General features: G+C 46.9%; 1 protein-coding gene across 10 annotated transcripts in view; it reads left to right on the top strand.

Moving 5' to 3' along the window:
* HTR2C (5-hydroxytryptamine receptor 2C) overlaps positions 1-14,399 on the top strand; it is a 443,634-nt gene that overhangs the window by 81,969 nt on the left and 347,266 nt on the right. For 2 of the 10 annotated variants that reach the window (XM_074962793.1, XM_074962788.1), the window contains exon 2: positions 235-442. The exons of 7 other annotated variants lie outside the window; for them this stretch is intronic. The gene's annotated coding sequence lies outside the window, so the exon portion shown is untranslated. Of the gene's footprint in view, positions 1-234; positions 443-2,335; positions 2,381-14,399 lie in introns of those variants that run through there. One more of the 10 variants, XM_074962790.1, reaches the window with a different exon arrangement.

Below are 14,399 nucleotides of genomic sequence, written 5' to 3'. Positions count from 1 at the left end.
AGCAGTTCAGCTTGAAATAAGTGATAAGTGCTGAAAGGTCAAATGCCTGATCTCCTCTTCTGTACCAGTAATTTGGTCTGGGGTGGTTGGTTTGACTCAGAAGCAGGACAGAGAGACAGTGAGGCAGCCAGAAAAATAGTTTCCCCATTATATAAAAATCAGAAATAAACCCTGGGAGCCATAAGCTCTTGTAAAGTAATTTGAAAGGCCCTTTTCTGTGCTCTGCTTCAACAGGAGCAGAATCAGGTCCTAAATGGTCGAAGAGGCATTACTAATCTGTAAATGGATTGGATGGATGCAGTGATGAGCTGCCAGAAGCTGAAGAACCGGTTCCTTCAGTCGCTCCGGGTCTTTGGCGGCACTGAAGGACCTGCCGCTGAAGACCCGGAGCGAGTGAAAGACCTGCCACCGAAGTGCTGCCGAAGGCCCGGAGTGCTGCTGGGTGAGTAAAAATTCTCAGGGGAGTTTCCCCCAGCCGAGAGCTCAGGCAGGACGCAAAGAACAGTCCCACGGGCCGCATGTGGCCTGCAGGCCACAGTTTGCCCATCCCTTTAACAACTGGTTCTAAACCAGCTTCAAAATGTAACAACCGGTTCGTGAAACCGGTGCAAACCAGCTCCAGCTCACCACTGGATGGATGGCTAGAGCTTTGCACATATATTAAAAACAGCAAAATGGACATTTGAATCTTAAGCTGACAGTGTTTGTGCATGCAAAATTTTCACTTATCTGCGCACCTCAGTTGTGTTCCAGTATAAAGTGTGCATACACATTGAAATGCTCATTTTCTGGGGGAATGGAGTAGGACAGTATGCACCAAATTTTTGAGAGTTTGCTTATGGAATCTGTTCAGGAGCATTTATCTCACTTCGCATGTGCAAAAAACTAAATGGTGCTGTTAAAAGGGCATTCAAGCAAATTCCATAGAATACTGGGATTGGAAAAATGGATGTCTGTCAAGAATTGTAGCCTCACTTATAGCCCACCTACAGGGGCCTGTGCAGTGGGGAGCTGGAGCCGGTTCGCACAGGTTCGCGCGAACTGGTTGTTACATTTTGAAGCAGTTTTAGAGCCAGTTGTTAACCCGCTTCCCTGCAGGGGGCGCTGAGGCTTTGATGGGCTCCGGCCAGGAAGTGATGTAATTCCTCCTCTGACCACCGGGGGCGCTGCGCTGCGGGAGCCACGTGGGCTGCCGCCTGGCCCTGGGCACAAGCCCTGGCTCCCGCTGCTGCTGCTCCCCTGGCCCTGGGGCTCCCGCTGCTGCCTGGTGGGTCCCCGGCTGCTCTGCTGGGCCAGGGCTGCGTCCTGCTGCTCTCCCCATGAGCACCCACCACCCTGCCTGCAGCCAGCCCCTGCCGCACCCCCTGCCCTGCCTCCAGCCACCCCTGCACCACCCTGCCCGCAGGCAGCCCCTGCCTCCAGCCACCCCTGCACCCTCTGCCTGCAGCCAGCCCCTGTCTCCAGCCACCCCCGCACCTCCTGCCCTGCCCGCAGCCAGCCCCTGCCGCACGCGCCCCCTGCCCTGCCCGCAGCCAGCCCCTGTCTCCAGTCAGCCCCTGCCCTGTCTCCAGCCAGCCCCACACCCCCTTGCCTCCAGCCAACCCCTCACCCTCCTGCCTCCAGCCAGCTCCACACCCCCTGCCCTGCCTGCAGCCAGCCCCGCACCCCTGCCTCCAGCTAGCCCTGCTCCATGCCCCTGTCTGCAGCTGGCCCCACGTCCACTGGTGCCCTGCAGTTCCCAGGGCAGTAACCCTGCACACCTGCTTCAATGAGGGGGGCAGGGAGCAGCTGGGACCCACAGATGTGCACACCCTAGGGTGACCAGACAGCAAGTGTACAAAAAATACATACTGGGGCACATCCCTTACATCAGAACTTTTTATAGGGAACCGGTTGTTAAGATTTTAGTAGCTCATCACTGGGTATGTGCAGCTATTTTCCTACTAGTATGCAAGGAAACTGGCAGGCCCTGGTGCCATCTATTTGGACTCTGTTCTTGTCAGATCTTTTGAGTGAAGCAGAGCTAGGCCTCACTGAATAAAACCTACTGTAGGTGCTGAAGGGAATGGTGATCGTGAGACAGGAAACAACCAATGCCTCAGTATGGCAATAGAAACACCATGGCGACACTGGGGATCAGCCATAACAATTAAACTCTTGAACAGTTCTCATCATTAAAAATCTCCTGACATTTTTCCTAAATGTCCGAGCCAAATTCTAGTTTGGGCACTTACATGCCTGGTGAAGTTCCAGCTGAATGAGGTATTTGTTAACGTCCCGTCATAGGCGGTCATTTAGTGTGTTTATCTCATTTAACACAGCTTCTGCATTGCAGGAACTCCTAGGAACAGTTTGGCTTGGAGAGAAAGCTTAGGGAAAGGTATGTGTTCTGTTGTTTTTGTTACAAGGATGGCCACACCCAGGAGGAAGGTGTTTCTGACTTGATGAAGGCCAGTGAGACCTGCTGGGTGCTCAGGACCATTGCAAATCAGACCACTTTTTATGTGCATTAATTGGATAAGCAAATGTTCATGATCATTCAATGTATTATTGTTTATCATATATTTTGATTTATAAATGTAAAATTCAGTGTATACATTATATTGTGTATTATGTATAATCCTATTGAGTGAGAATGTGCATATGCACCCATGAAATCCTACAGGATAGTGTATGTTCAAACAGGAATTATTTTGCAGGAGTTCTGTGGCCTGTGTTGTACTGGAGGCCAGACTAGATGATCTCACAATGGTCCCTTCTGGCCTTGGAGTCTGAGTATGTATATCTGTAAAGTTTTCTTTGGAAGAAAAATACTCTATAAATCTGTCATTGCTATAATAGTGTCACACTGCAACAACTGGAGGCCATTACTTTTCTTAGAAATAAGGTCAGTCACAGTGAACAACATGTGCCTTATGCTGCAGCTAGATGATGCAGAAATTGTTTTGTGAGAAATCGCACCAATCTACAACTGGAAGCAAGATGAGGAATCTTAAGGGACAGCGCAGACAGCTAGACGAATGAGCAGCTAGTGCTTCAAGACAGGCAAATGTGAACGGCTGAGACGGTTACTATGGCCTGAATGACACACCAGGAGTGAGGGTGAACTCACACACAGAAAATGAAGATAATTTTAAAAGTCTGTGTTGCTGCTTCTGAGATGTTAGTTTAGAGACGAGCCTTAGCTTTAAGAAGGGTTGAGAACCTGATATCTCTAATGGACACGCTGACTTTCTTGACAGACCATGGCTCTGAAGTCACTTACTGTATTCTGTTGGGTACCTCACCATTTGTCATGTCTTTATTTCATATACTTGGTTCTAAAACTATGTGGAAATATCACAGTGGAATCAGAAAGAAGTCGTGATTCCTGAGTCCTATGCGTTTTAAACGAAAGTGTTCTCTTAGTTGTCTGTTGCTGTGGTCGCCATTTTGAATTACTTGGTGTGACTTCAGAATCATTGGAAGTCTCTGTTCGTTAACAATTTTTTTTAAAAAGCCAAATACAAGGTTAAAAATGTGGAGGGGGAGTGCAGAGGAGGGGTAGGGGGAGATCAACAGAGCAAAAGGTTCTTGTAGAAAATCATGAAGTGCTGCTGTTCCTTTAAAACTCAATAGCATCTTGTACAACCTTGGTTATGGATGCAAAACCAGTTATTGTTTTGTTGGTGCACAGTCTTGAAATTTGCTTCTGGGCATTTGCTAATATTTGATTTTCTCTCTTTCAGGGAGGAGAGGGAGGGAGATATTTGGGGTGGTAATATTGAAATATAACCCGCAGTTATAACAAATGCTGCACTGGCAGCATAGCAAATAGGGAGAAACTGGCAATCTGGTATAGAAGAGCCTTTCTGAGTACTAAAGCAGACAGATCACAAATTGAGTTCCATGCAGTAGAAAAGCTAATATGTCGAAGGACAAAGAACAAAACCAGGGAGCGTCAAGTAAAATAAAAGGTGCCCACAGTAGAAATATCTCCATTTCTACATCTTAGGTATGACTGTAATGAAATCCAAATTAGACGCTGGACTGCATGACTAGAGACCGTCTGAAAATCCTGATTTGGGATCACAGAGAGGCTATTGCACTTACACAATTCCCGGCATAAAATACCACATTTCTGGGTGTGACTCATTCAGAGCTGTGGAGAATACGTATCAGACTCCTACAGTAATAAGTGCTTCTGGGGATCTGAGGAGTCATTGGGCCCTTCGGGGATTAGCTAATCCCCACGTGGATTTCACCTGCTCACTGGGTTTGTGGGACTCACTCAGAGGGTTGCTACGGACTAAAGGAGTTGGGCTGCTGGGACTCCACTATAGAGTAACTCCTGGCAAGGTACCCTCTCCTCTGGCTTGTACTCCCAGCGTGACCAACCAACGCTGGCTCCTCACATCTCCATTTGGCTGGGAACCAGAGCCAGGGAGGTGTGCTGAGTCAAGAGGTTGGGCCTGGGTGAGAAGGACCCAGCATGGATCCCAGAGAAGCTCCTACAGGAGGGTGGCGCTGGTGGATGAGAAGAGACAGCAGAATATACGTGCCTGAGAGGGCAGGGGGCTTTGCCACTTGGCAGAGGGCCCTGGTGGGGCTATAGACGGAGAGCAGATGGAAACAATGTGGGAGGCGAATTGTGGTTACTGCTAAGGAGGAGAGGGAGGGAATGGGAAAGACAAAATGTGTGATTACTTGTTACCTGTCCCCACCAATAAGTAAACTCACTTCCTTGTTCTTGCTGTATCTCCTCAGGTATTTCTGTCCATTTTTGCAACACACCTCACAGGGAGTGAGCTCCTTTGCCTGTGTCTTATTGACCAAGAAGATGAGTATGGTGTGGGGGAGGTGGGGAAAGGGTTTCTCAGCTCCAGATCCTCTTTGGCCTCCTCTCTCTTGAGGTTGCAGGTGCCTTTTTCCCTTGGAGATGGGCTGAGGAAACCTTCGCCATATGCAAAGTGGATTTCTTAATGAGGTCAAGGTTTAGTAAAAACAGAGGAAATGGCGTAAAAACAAAAAGAAACTTGTTCTCAAAGCCAGATTTACATTTCCCTTGAGCTAAGGTAGGGGAGGTTCTTTGTGAATGTAGATGCTAAAATGTAAGAAGTTTCTACTGAGCATGTGTGAACTGTCATTCACCCCCCACCCCCATGGCTTATAAGGTGGCCATATTTGGGCAGATTTTCTTGGAGATGGGAGTAGGCACATCCTGGGCACAAAGGTCACCCCTTTGTCCAACTTCAAATCCCTGCTCCAAAGCCTGGAGGTGCTAGAGTTTTGCAAACAAATGGTCACCGGAAACTTTTTACTTGGGCAGAACAGCAAATTTACCCCTACCCTCATTGTTGGTAATGGCTACATTGCTCTGGCTGAAGTTTACGATAATAATAATTCACGCACCATGGAGAACTCAGTCCAAAGAGTTAAAGATTGGCAAGGTTATAAGCAACTGAAAACAGGCTCCTATAAAGGGAAGTGTCTGGCCTTAGTTGAGAGATTCATATGTGGGCTGGGGTCTGGGCATGTAATTCCCTCTAATGTTTGGGGAGATGGTTTGTTTTCAACAGACTGTATCTCACTAGGTTAACTCCTGTGCAGACCATTGCACATAATAATAGATTGCAAGTGTTTTGGTGGTTGCCAGTTCTGTTTAACTCCTGGGCAGCCACAATCTCCACAAAACTGAAGGATTGCATCTCTGCGTTGGGCTTCTGGGCAGTTGTTCTGGCTAAGTTGCGGGTTTATGTTGTTGCAGGTTCTTTCTGGATGTAAAAACCAAGTAAATAGTTAAACTGCAGTTCCTTTATTAGCTCCCAAAGCAAAGTTCTTTAGAGCATGACACTGTCACAGAAAGAGAGGCTATTAGCAGCCCACAGTTGGAAGAGTTTAACTGCAGGCACAGGAAATTGTTGACTGACGGACTGGAGACAGGCTTGGTTATCTCTAGAGCCTGTTCTGTGTGCCGCAGGGGTGCGAGTTCATTCTCTAATTCCTTCTCACAGGGCAGTCCGCTCTAGCCTGCCTTTACCTGAATCTTCAGAATTCCTCTCATGCAAATGCTTGTGAAGACTGAGCTTCTGGAAATAGGATAGAATCAGCCTTTGAGACTTAACCTCTGGCCAGGGGTCGCAATCGTGGCAAGGCATAGGCCTCTCCTTCAGGGTCCCCTGGGATGTTCAGGAGTCAACACCAACTCTCCCTGACTCAGCTGGTACATCCAATGAAGCTCCCAACAGCCCCAGAATCAGTCCCTTCAGATTTTTTGTATTGAACACAACAGTCCATTGTCACCTCAGTGCCACTGTGAGAGGGTGCTGGGCAAGGAGTGCTTAGCCAGCCCCCTGCCATGCCAGCCCCAGTTAAGGGGAGTAGATGGGAGCTGGCTGAATACGCCTGTGCCTGCCTGGCAACTAGCTATGGTTGCCAGCCTAATTAGCCAGGGCCTATAAAAGGGACGGGAGGAAGGAAGCTGGGGGGGCGGACAGACAGACAGACAGGAGGAAGAGAAAGGGAGAGGCCAGAGGCAGAGAGGGGCGGTTGGCTCTGGTCTGCTGCTTGTAAAGCCTGGCTGTGAAACAAATCTGTATATAGATAGGAAGGCGGTGGGGGGAAATAGCTACAAATAAAGTGCGCTGGTGATTTGCATCAGCCTGAGGCGTCCCTGACTGGTTTGTGAGGGCATCAGGGGCAGAAGTAAGAGGGACCCAGCTGCGCCTTGCTACAGCCGCACAATCTTTATAGGTTTCAGAGGAGCAGCTGTGTTAGTCTGTATCCGCAAAAAGAACAGGAGGACTTGTGGCACCTTAGAGACTAACACATTTCTTTGAGCCCACAGAAGCTTATGCTCAAATAAATGTGTTAGTCTCTAAGGTGCCACAAGTCCTCCTGTTCTTTTTACAATCTTTATAGACTTCATAGGCCCTTCCTGTGCCCAGGGCCTACTGCCAGGCCTCCCCTTCTCTTGCTTTTCGCTCCCTGCCCTAACTTCCCATTAAATAGCACTCAGTTCAAACACACTGTCCTGATACTCAGAACCCTTAATGAGATGGGCCCTAGCTACTCCTCCCGCTCCCACCCAGAACTGCTGTGTTCCTGCTGAACAGTTAAATCAATGGGGGAGGCTCGCCAGTGTGGGAGACAGAGCTGGATCATGGAATCACTCCTGCAAGAGACTATGGATGCCACCCAATTTCAGAACCAAATACATGCAACCTCCCTCCTGCCCCGCTTGGGTGTTTTTTGTTTTTGTTTACTGTGGAGTGTCTTGATACGTTCTTCACATACACACGACCCAAGCACTATGAACTAGTCCAGGTCTTTCTCAGACTGACTGAGCAGGAAGAGGGGGTTATTGTTTCTCTTTTTAAATACTTGGAGTGTGCTTGGGTACTATGGTGATGAAGGCCTTATTATTGATTTAATACTTAAATTGTAGTGGCACCTAAAAGCCTCCATCAGGTTGACCCCACTGTGCTAGGCACTGTGCAAATGGATAATAAATGCTGGACCTCAATAGATGACTGTAACAGACCGTCATAGAAAATGTAAAGAAGTCCTCTATAAATGTAATTTTCAGGGACTAGAAAACCTGGCTTTTTCTCCAGGTGACTTCTACTCATGCATTATTCAGAAGGCTTGTGTAATAAGTTGGTGCTTAATAGAATTATTTCCATGGTACCTTCATCTGTATTTGTTTAGGAGTATTAAAGTTTGAAAGTAAAATCTAATATAAACATGGAACTGTCTGATCAGGCTTAACTATAGAAAAAAGTCTTTTATTAATGTACCCATATGGGGTAGGAATGACTTGAGGATTAAACTAGACAGAGCCGGGATGGATTACAAAACATACAAAGGTAAATGGTAGTTTCCAGATGAGAACCCCAGCTGCAGGGAGAGTGATTCTGAGCTCACTAGCGGTGGTGTGTCTCGAGTATATCCACTGAGGTCAGTGGTTTTCTATCAGGCTAAAACTGGTGTAGGTGAGGCGAGAATCGGGGTTCACACCACTTCCACACAGAATTGTGTAAAGTTGTGCAGACAATTGCACTTCCACATTCTTTTTCCTCCATTGCGTCTTTAGGCTGGATCCTACTTCTGGTGAAGTAAATGGGTGAAGGATCAAGCTTTTTGAGCCTGATTCTGATTACATCTACTCTGGTGCATATCAGAAATGTCTTCATTGAGATAAGCAAAATTATTACACTGCTGTCAAACTGGTGTGAGATTAGAATCAGGCTCTTTCTCCTGTTTTGTATAACTAATAACCTAGGGAGCAAAATAATAAGACCCGTTACTGCTAAAGTCAGCTCCGTTTGGGATGCCGTATTAGATTATGAGAGGATGTAACCAACCGTCTGACACAGGAGCTCCGGTTGGTTGTGCAGATGTGGATGATGAAGGAATTACAATAAAATGTAATGGCAGGAAATGCTAGTTGACCAAAAAGGGACTTGCCGCCATTTTAGAACTCTGAAGATTGTAATGAGCCAGCCCTTTCCTAACCCCAGTTTTCGCAGGGCGAGGAGCACTGTGCCTGGAGAAGAAAGGGTTGGCACCGGGTGATGAAATCTATGCATGGAAAGATTAGGAAACGTTGGTGATCACTGCAGAAGTAAAGTTAGGGCTTCTGAAATCTTACCCACAGGCAAAACAGAGGGGTAACTGTGCCAAAATTGCAGCTTTTTGTGGTTCTTGTTTTAATACAATAGACATAAAAGTTTACTTAAAATTAAGTAAAAAGAATGAAGAGTGCTCTGGGTGGGTTTAGGGTTGGCTTTACTGCTCCCTTTGAAGTCCAGGCCCCTGTCTTTTTTTGTTACCTCGTACTTTATCTTTTAAATTGTTTTACTTGTTCAGGATTTTTTTGCCTGCATGCTTTTTTTCTTGGTGAGATAGTTTACTTATGAAACGTAATCTGCCTTTCCCATAACAGAGCACAGGCATTTACGGCACCATCTCACTAAACACTAGAGACAAAAAGGCTATGCAAAAATCCCTGACCACTTAGTGCCTGAAATAAAATCACCTTTGCGGCTCAGTTCCCACGCTGCATTGGCTGTGCACCACCATGAGTGTGTAAGCATAGAGATGGCAGGGGCATCAGAAACCCTCCCCAAAATGTCTTGGTTTACCTTCTGTTTTAGCACACTCTGCAGAAGCAATTCTCTCTGCTTGTGTTTAGTGTAACCTGTCACATATTACGCAGTTCAAGCAGTCACTCTTCTTAAAATGATATACAGGTAGAAACCGTCAGTTTCACAGTAAAAATGAAGTAATTGCTTACAATTGTAACCTAGAGCCAGATGAGTCAGATTTTCACTTGTTCGTCTTAAAAGGAAAGAGACAGTTTACCGAAGTAAATCTTTACTTTGTTGTTGGTCTGATTAACTGTCTTTAGTTTGTTCATCAAACTAATATGGTGGGTGGGGATGTCAGCAGTTGTCGCTGGCAGCTTGTTTAGTTAACAAATGACAGGGTTCCTTAGATTGTGAACTCCTCGGAGCAGGGGCCATTCCTTCCCTAATGCCTGGAGGGCACTCAGTGTGCTGTGAGCGCTGCCAGAAACTAACAATAATAATAATGGGGCTATTCAGCATTCCCTCTTCGGGTCTCTAGATCTGAGGTTAAATTCTGCCTTCTGACCAAGAGGAGTTTGCATCTTTCTTCTTCTGTAAAGCAGACTTTGACCCCAAGAATATTAAATTTAAAAAATCAGATAAACAGGTTCAAAATATTAAGGCTGATTTGGCCACATTCTGCTCACAGCTGCAGTGGTGTAAATCTGGAATAACGCTGTAGCGTCTCTAACAAGGTGCTCTCATACGCTAACATTCAGTTAGTGTTTGGGAATGGACCCTGCTGTGGTTCATCAATGTAAATCCAGACTAGCTTCAACTGATTTACACCTGCGTCATAGAGCTGGTTTGGGGGTAAGTGGGGCTGTGATCTGAAGCCGGTTTCTGAAATTACAAATAATTAATGCCTTCCATTTAATTAAATAAATATTAGTTAATATTTCCAGTTTGATAAAAGCAGCAAAAAATTAACTGCTATAAAAAGCTGAGTTAGAAGATTAGAAAATATCAGATGTCGTAATAAACAAATCAAGCAGGCGGACAGATGTCTTCGTTCTGCATTTTAGGAGCATTTCACCTTCGTCTGCATGGTCTATATGGACAAACTAAAGACAGTTAATCAGACCAACAACAAAGTAAAGATTTAAGACGAACAAGTGCAAATCTGAGTCATCTGGCTCTGGGTTACAACTGTAAGCAATTATTTCATTTTTGCTATGAAACTGACTGTTCCTACCTGTGTATCATTATACCATGTATCTTGAGAATGCAGCTGCTGCACTTGCATATGTACAGCTAGAAGCTGATAAGCCGGTTCTGCGGAAATCGTGGTTCCAGTCATTTAGAATTTGTGTCTATTGAGGCCCCATTCGATCGTCAATCCAGACATGCAGCTCAGATTGAGGTTAGTAGGTCCCTGACCTCCACTTGACATCAGTAACATCTGAGTGCATGGCCCGAGTGGCACATGGCCCTTTGGGGTAAGTGGATGTGTTACTGAGAGTGGAAGCGTGATGACTAGACAAGACCAGGCTCTGCCTCCTTTGCTCATGTTCAGTTGCGCTCATCGGAGTCATCCTATTGACTTCAGCAGGACTGCTCACTCGAGCGAGAGCTACTCAGCCTGAGGAAGGGATGCTAAACCTTATAACAGCCTGTGTGGCAAGCCGTTGTGTACTTAAGGCTGGGTTGTCATGGTAGATATGTGAAAACTCATGGCTATCCGTGGAAATAAGGCATTCACAGAAAGAAACGTCCGTTCTGGGTCAGCTTGTGTTAATCCAAATTCCTTTTATTTTGAATGAGCCTCACTTAAAATCATTAATGTTTAACTCAGATTCTCAAATTTTTGGGATTGGTGTATCTTGCCCTGGCACATTGGTGACTGATCTGCATGTTAGCCCCCCGTGCCCCGACACATTGCTTCCTCCCCACCTCTTTCTCTGTGTAGCTGAGATTTTGCTTTTGTTCTACATATTCTGTTTTCCTTGCTCCCCCGACCCCCTCCAGCCCTCTTTTCCCCGCCTCCCTGTGATGTCAGCATTGCTCTGTTGTGCCCCCCAGATTACTCTCCCTTTCCATCCTGGTTCTCCCTCTCTCTGTCTTTCCACTGACTTCAATGGATTTGAGCTCAGACATCTACCGTCATCAATCTCTCTCCTCTCCCTCTTCCTCACAATTCATGATGCTGTTTTTTTCCCCAACACCCAGAGGAATCTTGGAAACTGTGACAATCTGCTAGCTGTTGGAGTCCCTGCTCCCCACCATATCCTGAGCTTTGTGGCGGGCTGCGATGCAAGCTCTCAAGGCTTTCAGTAAAGCAGGTACCCTTGTTGGCTATTGCAACCTCCTACCCATGAGCAATCCCAGTGATTACAAGTCATGGATGCTCTTTAGAAAACATGGGAAGTACGGAATCCATGACACATGTGGCCTTCGTTACCCCATTGTGCAGATGGGTAAATTAAGAGATTGTGAATTGCAGGTCACTTGAGGGACAGAGCCCAGGAGTCCCGACTTCCACTTCCCTGCTCTAACTATCCAACTGTGTATCTCAAGCAGTGGTTCTCAGCCTGTGGTCCGTGGCCTCCTGGGGTTCCACAAAGCACGTCTAAGGTTTCCAAAGGGGTCCCCACCTTCATTTGACATTTTTTAGGGTCCGCAAATGAAAAAATTGAGAACCACTGATCTAAGGCACCCTGTAGCTATTAGATATCCTTTTCCATGCAGTGAAAAGCTCGAGACCAATGCGCAGTTTGTACATTAGCTTATGAAAGAATCATGCCTGAAATCATAGAATACCCGGGTTGGAAGGGACCTCAGGAGATCATCTAGTCCAACCCCCTCTGCTCAAAGCAGGACCAATCCCCAATTTTTGCCCCAGATCCCTAAATGGCCCCCTCAAGGATTGAACTCACAACCCTGGGTTTAGCAGGCCAATGCTCAAACCACAGAGCTATCCCTCCCCCCCAGCCAGACTAAATGTCAGGGTGTGAAACGGAGTGTTTCTGAGGCACTGTGAACAGATGGTGCCTCTTTTGGCACTGAACGTCATTTAAAGTGCACATTTGATATTGAACCTTTGCTCTTCCCAAGGCTCTCCTCCCACAGAAAGCTGTATGAAGGGGCAAGAGCAATGGCGAAACATGCAGGGCGGGAGGGAGCTGCATGGCATGCTTTCATCTGTTTCAATTGTGACTTGGATGCGGGGCGGGGGAGGGGGCGGGGGTGGTCCTTGACTGGAAAGCTCTTTGGAAATGGCCTATCTTAGCAAGGTTGATAGTGGAAAGTATACCTCAGAGCAAATACATGGGGAAGTATTGCAGGAGCTGGGGAGAAGGGAGGATTAAGATTATTCTTGGGATCTGCAGCACAGAGGTGGAGTGGGCCCTGACACAGCAGTGAGCAGCAGGATGCAAAGCATACAGCTGATTGCTGGCTGGCCATGTGCTGGCAGTGTGGAGATGCATCTTGAGCCTGGATTCAAGTTGTGTCAGGACATTAGCCAAGGGAAAACAGGCAGGGATGTACTAGGCAGGGAGTCAAGTTTCTCCTGCTTGGACAGAGTGGGGCACATGCTGCCTGCTCAGATACTACAGGGATGTGTGCTGTAAAGTGTCTGAGTAAAACAGAGAATGCTGACGGCTATTTGTGGTATGGAGTGTGGAAATTATTTAGGGAGGGAAGGGCTCTATTTCAGTGGGATTTTTGACTAAGGACTGCAGATTTGACCCTATAGCTGTTGACACCAATATGTGGATATATTTTACACATTTCTCTGACATGGAAGTAAAGAGCAACATTAATAAAAGTAAATCAGTCATTGAAAAGCGGGGAGTGGGTGGGGGGAGATAAATATTCTGTGGCTGCAAATAAAAATGGTGTGAACAAAGAAAGCCCTTTAAAATCTTTCATATTTTACTATACTAATCCCCAGTTCCTAATGAGGAAAACCATGGTACAAACCAGTGCTGTTCCTGCAAATCAGGGACACTTACAAATCCACATGCAAAAGAACAGACCATGCATGGTTGCACCAGCAGCGATGCAGAGGTGGTTAAACTCACGCTAGCTTTTAAGGTGCTGTACTTCCGAATTCTGAAGTAGCAGCACGTCAGATACAGGGTGCAACTGATGGAATGATAAATACCATCTAATAAAAGATGTTTCTGTGGAAGTCCTAGGAGTTTCTCCAAATGGAGCAAATGGGACAGACGTATCTTGTGAATTTCATCCTGCAAACGTTATTTTACAAACCAGTGTGTTTCAGGGACAAACCCTACCCCCCACCTCCATGTCTTGGGAATCCTGACAGGCAGCAGAACCAATAAACTTCTGCTGCACGAGGGGAGGCAGGATTTTGAGAGCCCGCTGCAAGGGCTCCTTAGTAAGACGTGGGTAGGGTGATTGGCTGGGAGACCTGTGGCTATGCAGATGCAGTGAACACCATCGAGAGGCTGCTCTGTAGCCTAGGAGGAGGTGTCCATTCCCTGACACCACTGAACGTGCCCCCTTGTCCGTCCGTCCCCCGTAACCCCGCTCCCCTGCCTGGGCCAAGCCTATTGACTCATACTTAGTGCAGGGACCAAAATTAGGCCCTTTGTCTCAGTTTCTGCCCAGTCTTCTGGACATGGCTCCAGAACCACTGCACAGCCCCTCATCCGCCTCTCTTGCCGACAGGGTGGCAACTAGGTTCACAGAGTGAACTCTAGTTCTTACGCTGACATACCAGCTATGGAGGCTCCATTCCTGCTGTTTGGCGTGTGGGGGATTCCTCCTCCCCTTCCTCCTGCTCCAGGCCCTGCCGTGATACCTAGACTGGGCACTGTGCAGAGGGTCTGGGATAAGGCTCAATCCTGCTGAGCACTCCGGGCCACTCAGCAAAGCACATGTCCAACGTCAAGCGCTCGCGCTGTCCATTGAATCAACGGACTACTCAAGTGCCCGACGTCAAACACGTGCTGCTGGATCGGCCCAGAGTGCCCAGCACCTTGCAGGATCGAGCACCTAACATCCTAAAGCATTTAACACCATTTGTTATCCTTCTGGCTTGCAGTGACAGCACTTCCCTCGCACATGCTGCTGCGCCTTCTGCGTTTTTTATTGCAGCTGACACTGGGGGTTACAATGACTCACAAGGGTAACTTTGCCTGTTTTCCCCTCTCCTTTCGCTGAAACCGTATGGGTTGTTTTACTTCTAATCAGTAGGGCCCTACCAAATTCATGGTCCATTTGAGTCAATTTCATGGTCATAGGATTTAAAAAATTGTAAATTTAGTGATTTCAGATATTTAAATCTTAAATTTCACGGTGTTGTAACGGTAGGGTTCC

The sequence above is a fragment of the Natator depressus genome, chromosome 9, assembly GCF_965152275.1.
Source record: "Natator depressus isolate rNatDep1 chromosome 9, rNatDep2.hap1, whole genome shotgun sequence".
NCBI lineage: Eukaryota > Metazoa > Chordata > Testudines > Cheloniidae > Natator > Natator depressus.
The sequence above is the reverse complement of the archived record's forward strand: the minus strand, read 5'-3'. Positions and strand labels throughout refer to the sequence as shown.